Below are 9,872 nucleotides of genomic sequence, written 5' to 3' on the forward strand. Positions count from 1 at the left end.
ATCTATTTTGCATTTTTCCTAGATCTATTTTGCATTAGTGCTCATTGTTCACTCAGTTAACACTAATCCCTCTAGACCAAGTTCTCTAGAATTGGGATTGAAAGGATTCTTTTCCTTATCTTCTCTCCTTCTATATTCTATACTTTTCCACCAACTCTCCAACACTCAACAAGTTATGCTTCAATCCATCAACAAGATAAATATCATCAATGTTAGTTTTACCATCAAGAGTAATGGATCCAATTCTTGTTATATGAGAGGTTGCATTGTTACCAAATCTAACAATACCTCCATCATGATTCTTAAACTTAACAAACTTATTCATATCTCTAGTCATGTAATGTGAACAACCACTATCAATTACCCAATCAAATTTCTTTCCCACTTGGAAAATTAGAGCTCTTCCTTCTCTAATTTCTCTATCAAGATCATCTTCCTTGATAGCCACAAATCCCAATTCATCATCACTTTCATTTTGACATTTCTCATCAGATTCTTCATTTTTAATTGCATACAAACAATTTCTAACTCTATCTCTTCTAGGCTTAAACTTTCCCTTATACTTTTCTCTCTTTTAGGACATTTAGATGCATAATGACAAAATTCATAACAAGTCCAACATTTAAAGATTTTCTTACCATCTTTTTCTCTTCTCACAAGAAGGGCCCTTAATCTTCTTGTCTTCATCAGATCTACTACTACCAACAAAATTTCCATGTGTGCTTTTAGTCCTTTTCAAATTAGGTCAAATTTTTAGGGGACTAAAAGTTGTTTCAACTCTAGCTAGATATCCAGACTATCTTAGATTACTTCTACAGATTCTAATCTTCCAAGCAACATTTCCATTGTGAAATCTTTAGTGCAGGGCATTACTAGCTGAATCCTTCAAGAACTTGTTATGATACCAATTTTTAGAATATATAGTCCACTAATATAACTGAGGGGTGGTGGTGGTGAGTCAGTTATCCAACTATTAGCATAATTATCAACCTTAAACAAACTTAACCATATGAGTAATATAAACTGAAACCACAAAAAGATACTCATACACAATAACACCATATATGTTAACTAGGGAAACCCTTGATAAGAGGGAAAACCCTAGTGGGGATGGTATCCACAAGATGGTGTACTAATTTAAATATTCCTTGTTAGAGGATGGACCTTTCTAGGAGTCTATGAATACATTTAGTACATATGATTCCCTATTAGGAAACTTTTAATCCCTGTTAGGAGATTCCAAACCTGTTAGGAGTTGTGCCAACCTTGTTGGGCATTGTGGAAGATAGTTGGACCCACTATCCAAATAGCTTCAAGGGCAAGACCAATGAACCCATTGTCTAAATGATCTCTATATTATTCCTTGCAGAATTATAGAAATGAAATGTACTTCATTCCTCTTCTTCTATACTGTAAACTAGACCTCTGCTCCTTTTGATCTTGTAACTAGATCATAAATCTTGCATCCAATAATCCCTTGGATCACTTATATGCATTTACCAAACACTCTACTCCTTTTTTCACTTCACACTTCATACCATGATCACAACACTCATGCTCCTTTACAAGCAAGGGAAACATATTTTCTCTATACCATATATTCATATTAATTCTTTGGGTTGGCCTTGAGGCTTTCCTAATTAATTATAATTAGATAATTGATTAATTAAAATTACAATAGCACTATTTTCCTACAGTCTATACAAAACTTGACATGTGTGATACTATGACTTGCACACTTGCTGGCATCACCAATAGGTTTTCCTCTATCACTACTTAACTGCAAATCTTCTTACTATATCTTAGATGTAAGATAGTGAAAAAACATTAGGAACTACATTCAAAATACTATGTCTCTGAACTACTCTATGTAAATCAAGCACAACTTATGTTCGCCTAGGACTTAGACTCTCCACTCTTGAACACATGATTAGGACACAATGTAGAATATGTCCATGATTGCACATCACTAGACAATCAAACCATTGTCTATACCATTAAGATCTTTATTTTCTACTTAGCTAGTCTTTATAGAAACCATGTTATTTTGACATCAATGACAAAAAAAGTCATGAATGCAACATGTCAATACTCTCCAATGTATAGGATACTCCCCCAAAGTAGTATCATCAGCATTCATGCTAACATTATCTTCTCCTCTATCCTTTTTCATTTGGTCCATTACATTAGCTATATGTTTAATAATAATATTTTTGCCTCATAATCTTGACCCTTCATTTTAAATTTTTATTTCCCTCTCTTTCTTCTCACACTTTCACATATCTCAATGATTTAGTTAAAATTGGTTGGCCTTCATCTCTATTTTACTTGTCTTTCACTTGGACTAGCCAAAATATATTACCCTTTCTAATGTAGCCCATGTGTCTTCTCTTTGTACCGATCTAATAATCCAACTAATATCTCTTGTCCTTTACTTTGTTGATTCACACTATCTAATGTAATTTCCTTTTTGGATTTTACTTCTTCCTTGATAAGTTTAAAAGTCCTCCAAATTATTATTCTTATGGTCATCAATTTTTACTTACCAATTGTTGATCATGATTGGTATCCTTTTGTTACTTGTAAGCTTGTTCCTTTTCCAATGAACCTATTGGAATGTTCCAACTAAGTTATCAATGATCAATTATAAATATACTACAATTGTAATCAATGAAAACAATCTAATAATAATATAACTTTCCAATTAGGAAATACTAGGTAATTTTTATTACCTCCTATTGAACTTCCAATGCTAATAATCCCAACAACAAAAGATCCTACTCAAGCTTATAAACCCTCTATTATGATGTGAGGACTAGCTCTTCTAGTGTAAGAGTAAGTATGGAAAAATCTTGGTTAAATATACCTATACAATATTTTTGACAAAACTTAATCCTCCACCTTGGTGAGGGAAAAATCCTAACGTAAATCTATTATGGTGGACTACCTTTCATGATAGAATACATAAGACAATTTTTCCAAAAGGGGATTTTAGATTCTCAATTAATGTCTTTTGTGCAAGGAGAAGGAGACAATTCAACACATTTTTATTCATTATAAGTTTTCCAATATGATATCATAGAAGGTCCTTTATAAAATTGGCATCCCTTGGATTATGCACAATACTATCCAAAGTTTCCAATGGAATGGATAAGACATTATTCCAACCCATTACTTAGGAAAATTTGAAACAAATTTTGCCTCATCTTTCTTCGAGTCTTTGGAAGGAGAGTTAAAACATAATATTTAGATATACAAAGGCCTTAGTGGATAGGGTGCTCCAATCCTATATTAATCTAATGTCAGAGAACAATTTTTCAATTTTGGAAAAGGATGCTCACAACAACTTAAATCCCTATGATGTCAATATAGAAATAAATTAGGGATTGCCTTAAATGGGTGTAGTTTATAATAGTTTTAAGACTTTGATGAGGAAAGGGAAAAAATGGAAACCACCTTCCCTTGTCTGATGCATATTAAATTTGATGGTTCAACTGGAGGAGAGAAGGTTTTTGTTAGAACTATTATCAATTTTGATATAAGGTAAGATGATCTTGGGATGCATAGACAATTTGAATGGGTTTACTAATGACCAGGTTGGAAGAATGGGCATATTACAAAGTATTATATTTTCCCTACTAGTCGGAATCAAGATTTTGAAATTGAAGGTAATTTTAGGTTGCTCAATAATGTTATCAAAGGGGAGGCAAGAGGAGGATAATTCATTGAAGGAGCCCTGAGGGATATCCAAAAACTCATTTTTATTTTGGATCCATTTGAAATTAAGCATTCCTAAAGGGAAGGTAACAAGGTGGTAGATGTAATGAGAATCGAGAGGTGAGATACTAATGGTATGACATACTAGTGAAAGCATGGAAATATTCCCTCATTCATAAAAGACCTCATTAAGAGGAACTTAGAAATAATCCTTAAATTTTATGAGAATGTTAGAGAGATGTGTAAGTGTTGCCTTTGCAATAGGTGGAGGTTGTGGAAGTTTTTAACAGATAATGGGCCCCATATTAATCATTCAAAGGGAAAGAAGTGTGGTCCCTAAGAACATCAACATCACCCATATGGATTTTGATTAACTGGTGTTATGAAAGGAAAAAAAATAGGATGGGAAGCCTTTTAATAAGAAATTCCCTTATGGTAGGTACCTAGTATCTATTATGAAGATTGTCAATATCTTGATGTATAAAATTTAAATTATCCATTTGTTGCCCAAGCCTATCTTAATAAGGATAGTCTTATAGGTAATGACAATGACTTTGAAAGGTTTATAAGTTGTCTAAATAATGTATAAAATATGGACAAGGCATTGAGTTAGTGTGGACAAATTCAAAAAGGAAAATGAAACTCTTGAGAATGTGGGTAGAGTGTCATAAAAAGACAAAATGAGACTAACAATTAATGGTGGGAGGATGATCAAGGAAAATACCCTTATGATTCATAGGTAGAAGTTGACTGATGGGAAGAAGGATTGGGACAAGGAAAGGCTTGCCCAAAAGGATAAGAAGTCAATGATATTGTTGGTAAATAGATTTGTCCTTCATGTTCCTTGTGATGATATGACTCTCAATGCCCGAATGCTTAACAACATCTTCTTACAACAGTTGAAAAACCATCTTCTAATTACCATATTTTCTCTAAATTTATAGGTACAGCTCCCTATGTGGATGATTTTCAAAGAATTATGTTTTTGTTTCTACATCTAACTTGGGGTATGCTCTTAACCTGAGAGCAGAAGAGGCTAACCAAACTAAGTCTAACCAGAGCTTAATTCAGGCAAGAAAATACTTATTGATCTACAAACCAAGCTATGGAATCCATGAATCCTATTAATTGATAACTCAGCAACTATCTGATGATTAAGAACTTCTCCTGAACCTTTCCTTGAATCTCACAAAGCACATCCTACTCTAATTAATTCATATCCTTATTACAAAAAGAATGAAACGTCCTCTCTTTCTTCCTGCAATTCAAATTTAATAGAAAGATGCATAAAAGCAATAGGCTAACTAAATGGAACAGAAATTATTGACATAAAACACTCTTTTAATAGCTCTGCAATATCAAGTCTTTTACACCAATAACTTGTTGACCCCCTTTATTATCTTCTTCAATAGTATATATATAATTTATAAATGTACAACATTCATGGGAATACAAAGTATTTCAACTTCCAGAATTTGAAAGGGCATGTAACAAGTGACTATGAAATTACAACAAAGAGGAACTAATATGACTTTGCCCCTTCATCTGACCTTGCTCAATAAGATGAACTGAATAGATTTTTATCGAATTAATATAATCTAGTCTATAATACCATGTCAACAAGTTCATAATTTTCTTCACCAGTCTAGAATTTTCAATCTTTTGATTCGATGTATTGCCAAGTTAATAGAAGGAACCTTGCGATGTATCTTCTTCCACAATCATATTTACAACATCATTTTTTTTCTTTAGGTGGGTACTTATACCCAAAATGGTGCTCAACCTACTTCAACTTGTTTAACCATCTTTCCTTTGGAAAATTTTCAAGTTGTTCTATTAAGTATCTAGGCTTCAGTATAACATGTGAAGGTTCCTCACAATAGCTCCTTTCTTCAATATTTTGGTACCACAACTTGTAACAAATAACATCTTCTAATGATTTACAATCAAGTTCATTTAAGATGATTACAACATATGTAGATGAGATATCATCAATTTCAATCCTTGTAGTGATGGGAACCAAATCCCCTCTGATATGAACATTAGTATTTTCTTGGGAGACCCATGAGAGTGTGGCATCTGCTTTTTCTATGGACATGGCACATAGTTTCTGTACCTCCAATCCTAAAGAAAGCCTACTGACAATTCCACAGGCCATCTTAGCATTTACACTAGTCACTGGTCCTACCTCCTCTTCAAGTTTCTTTGCTACCATTTCCACAATCTCATGCAACTCTTTGTATAGAATTGTGCCATTTAGAAGCCTGTGACTTAAGGAAATTTGGAAGCAAAGAATATCCACTCTTCGAGCATCTTTTGCAACTACAAATTATTTTCTCCAGCATCCAATTAGCCCATTGATTTTCCCACAAGGCATGCAACTAAAACTTCCATCCAACTATGTAAACTGTCCATCCTTAGAAATTGTTGACCTTCCATGTTTGAGTGCACATTCAACATGGCATGACATACCACAAGAATCCCCTTCAAATGGAGGCTCTGAGGTATAGACTAACCAAAGACTAGGATCCTTGTTGTCATCAAACTGGTGACAGATGCAACATGAGCATCGCTTGCAAAATATATCTTCTAAGCTTAAAAAAGCTCTACAAGCTAAGTTTTTGCAAACCAAGGAATCATCAATTGTCTTCTCATCAGGTCTTGCTGATAGATTTGTAGCTGTGGTTAGACACAATGGGTGTTCCCTTTTCCGTTGCCATCAAAACATCTTTGCATTTGCTACTAATTATTGTAGTGGAGTAACTACCTTTTCTTCCTCTTTCATGGCTTCTTTTGATGAGACAAGTCTCAGTAGCTACTCAATAATCTTGCATTTTGATAAACCAGTATACTTCCTCTCCTTACCCATCTCTGGACACAATATTTTCAAATTTTCTCTTCGAGTCCAGGACTGAAGTATTTATGAGGCACCTTCAGGCCATTTTGCAATCTCATAAACTAGGTCATGCTTCTCTGACATGTTTCGATCTCCAGGATTTGAACTGACCATCTCTAGACCTTTAACTCCATATCATCCACTTTGTTCTTTTTGTGTGTGGTACATCTTACTCTTGGCAATATCTTTGCTGAAATATAAATTTATGTTGATCATGCTTCCATTACATCAAGAGAATGTGTATCAATATTTTACGACACAGAGGTAAGCCTTTGTCCCGATTTCATTTCATCAATATCTTTTGAACTCCTTTAGGCTATAGGCTTTACATTAATAGAATTAGTAAAAAAAATGGGAAAGAGGCCAAAATATAATGATGACATCAGAGGTTCAATGAAGAAGGAAATGTATGTATCAAGATGTTCATTGTCTGATCTATTCCAAACATAATTGTATGCAGTGTCAATCTGGGCTTGGGTTCTTCACATTTTATGCCATGTAAAGTCATCAATATACGCAGGCAACTAGTATGAGGAAAATGGTCATGCCATCCTGCCATGTATTTGTCCTTGCGAAAAATGAAAATGTAGCTTCTCCTTGCGAAAAATGACCAAATAGCTTCTCATTGCAAAAAATGAACATGTAAGTGCATATTCCGCCAATGTAACCTCTCTATGCTCGAATATTTTATTTGCTATTTCAAATGTAAAATTTGAGTGTAGGTTCCGCATATGGTCAAACATTCTGACCCCTTCCCATTTTCTCTTGAAGAAACTCATAATCTTTATTGAACACGCTTGATGGAATATTGCTTTCAGAAGGAGAAATGTGTAGCAGATTTCTCATTTTCCACTTCTACATCCCAATGCCAATTCAAATTCCCAATGCTAGTTCTGTAATCCAATCCTGATTCTGTATTCTAATTATGCATTCTCCTTTCTAATTTCAACTAAAATTATGAGTCAGATTTGAGGCAATGGAATCTGAATTTGGAAATTTCAAACAAGGTATTTCACATTCGCATATCAATATTATGATCTTCATCCTTTACAATGACATATCAAAGGAACGTTCAGGCATCTTATGAGAAATCTGACCAAGACAACCAAATATTGAAGTTTTGAAATAGGGGTACTAAAAGTGCACCTACAGTTGGCTCTGACTAGGGAATATGTACTGCAAAGTGCATATAGAATCCAACATCTCTGGTTAAGCAAGCACCTTATCCATTGGTTATGGAATCAAAGCAATAAGAATCGGACAATAAAGAAATGACTACTGGGAAGGTGGAGGGGAGCAAGGCCAAAACTAAAACAAAAAGTGGGAAAGCCTAAGCTAAGCACAACAAAATTTTGAAAGCAATCTAACTATGAAGAAGAAAGCAAAAGAGAGCATGGAGGACTCGCATGACCATTAACCGGCAAAGAAAAATATGAGCCTTTTCGATAAAGTGGATTGTGCTTCAATGAGCTGAACCAAGACAAAAACTCAAAGATAACCCCTTTATTGCTAGAAGAAAAACTGTCATAGCATAAATCATGAGTGAGCCAAAAATACTTTCCAAACCACCAAGCTTCATTATAGATTTCTAGTTTTTCGTCCTCTTTCTAAATAGAAGAATCAAAATTGTGATACTCTTCAAGCTGAAACAAATAATTAATCCACACCTCCAAAAGAGAACTCATATCATCTTTATCAACAATACTCATGAGAAAACCATGATCAAAACAACTTTTAACATCCAATATACCTAGAGCCAAAAGATGAGAAACTCTTTTCTCAAGATTCGATAAGGGCTGAAAAATGATCTCTTCTTTACAAGGTAATATGTCCATTGGAATTGTTGATGGTACCAACTGCTGCAACTTTTTAATTTTAACAACTTCAGCTGTATCTTCATTTTGACATTTAAAAGAAAAATTAGAACTCTTTGATCCTTTATCTATCCCACATGATGGAAACTTTTCATAACATACTGCTGATGGTATCAACTCATCTTGGTTACAACTTTTGACTAACATAGGATCAAACTTCAAACTAAAACTTTCCTTATTCTCACAACAACTAAAAATTTTATCACTTGAACAATCAGGCTGAAGGTACAAATTATGTGAACATTCATCTTTATTTACTTGAAGGTTACCTCGTATATGTTGTTCTCCTTCATGTTTATGCAACACATTTGGTGAGCTGAGGTTAGGCTCACTGATTTCAACTTCATAAAGATCTTCACATACATTTTCTTCTTCTTTTAGCTCTTGTACAAGAGGTTTTCTTTTGATAAGAATAGCACCATAAAAAGACTTCAGCCATCTCACCTCTCTCGCTAAATCTTTCGTAACTTCTTGGATTGGATCTTTGAACCCTGGGATAAAGATAAAAACATTTGAGACATCTTCATTACTTGCTAGAATCCAGTCTTCTAAAATTTCTAAATGCTTCAGAAAAACTTCTTCAACAGAACCAACAACCTCCATCCTAGGGGAGGAGCCTCAAAATCTGAAAAGGAAAGCACTGAACTACTTGACTAAAAATTCTAAGAATTTAAAATGGAGTTGCCAATCTCTAGACAACAAAGATAAAAAAAATTTGAGGAAGTAAAATTTCAACACTAATCTTCTTTTCCACCTCCCCAAAAGAGTCACCAAAAATCTGTCGGTAAATAGATCTGTCCTTCTTGTTCCTTGTGATGATATGACTCTCAATGCTTGAATGCTAAACAACATCTGCTTACAATAAATGAAAAGCCATCTTCTAATTACCATCTTTTCTTTGAATTTATAGGTACAGCTCCCTATGTGGATGATTTTCAAAGAATTATGTATCAATGAATATAATGATGACATCAAAGGTTCGATGAAGAAGGACATGTATGTATCAAGATGTTCATTGTCTGATCCATTCCAAACATAATTGTAGGCAGTGTCAATCTAGGCTCAGGTTCTTCACATTTTATGCTGTGTCAAACCATCAATATATGCAGGTGACTGATATGAGGAAAATGGTTGTGCCATCCTTCCATGTATTTGTCCTTGCAAAAAATGAAAATGTAGCTTCTCCTTGCGAAAAATGACCAAACAGCTTCACGTTGCAAAAAAATGAACATGTAAGTGCATATTCCACCAACATAACCTCTCTATGCTCGAATATTTTATTTTCTATTTCAAATGTCAAATTTGAGTGTAGGTTCTACATATGGTCAAACATTCTAACCCCTTCCCATTTTCTCTTGAAGAAACTCATAATATTTATTGAAGAC

The 9,872-nt window shown here is 34.0% G+C and overlaps 1 pseudogene; it reads right to left on the minus strand.

Annotated features, from left to right (window-relative positions):
• Positions 1-5,500: 5,500 nt before the first annotated feature.
• LOC149566669 (VIN3-like protein 2) lies at positions 5,501-9,090 on the minus strand (annotated as a pseudogene).
• Positions 9,091-9,872: the final 782 nt, after the last annotated feature.

The sequence above is a fragment of the Cupressus sempervirens genome, chromosome 3, assembly GCF_028749045.1.
Source record: "Cupressus sempervirens isolate cs-2001-9-10 chromosome 3, ASM2874904v1, whole genome shotgun sequence".
Lineage (NCBI taxonomy): Eukaryota > Viridiplantae > Streptophyta > Pinopsida > Cupressales > Cupressaceae > Cupressus > Cupressus sempervirens.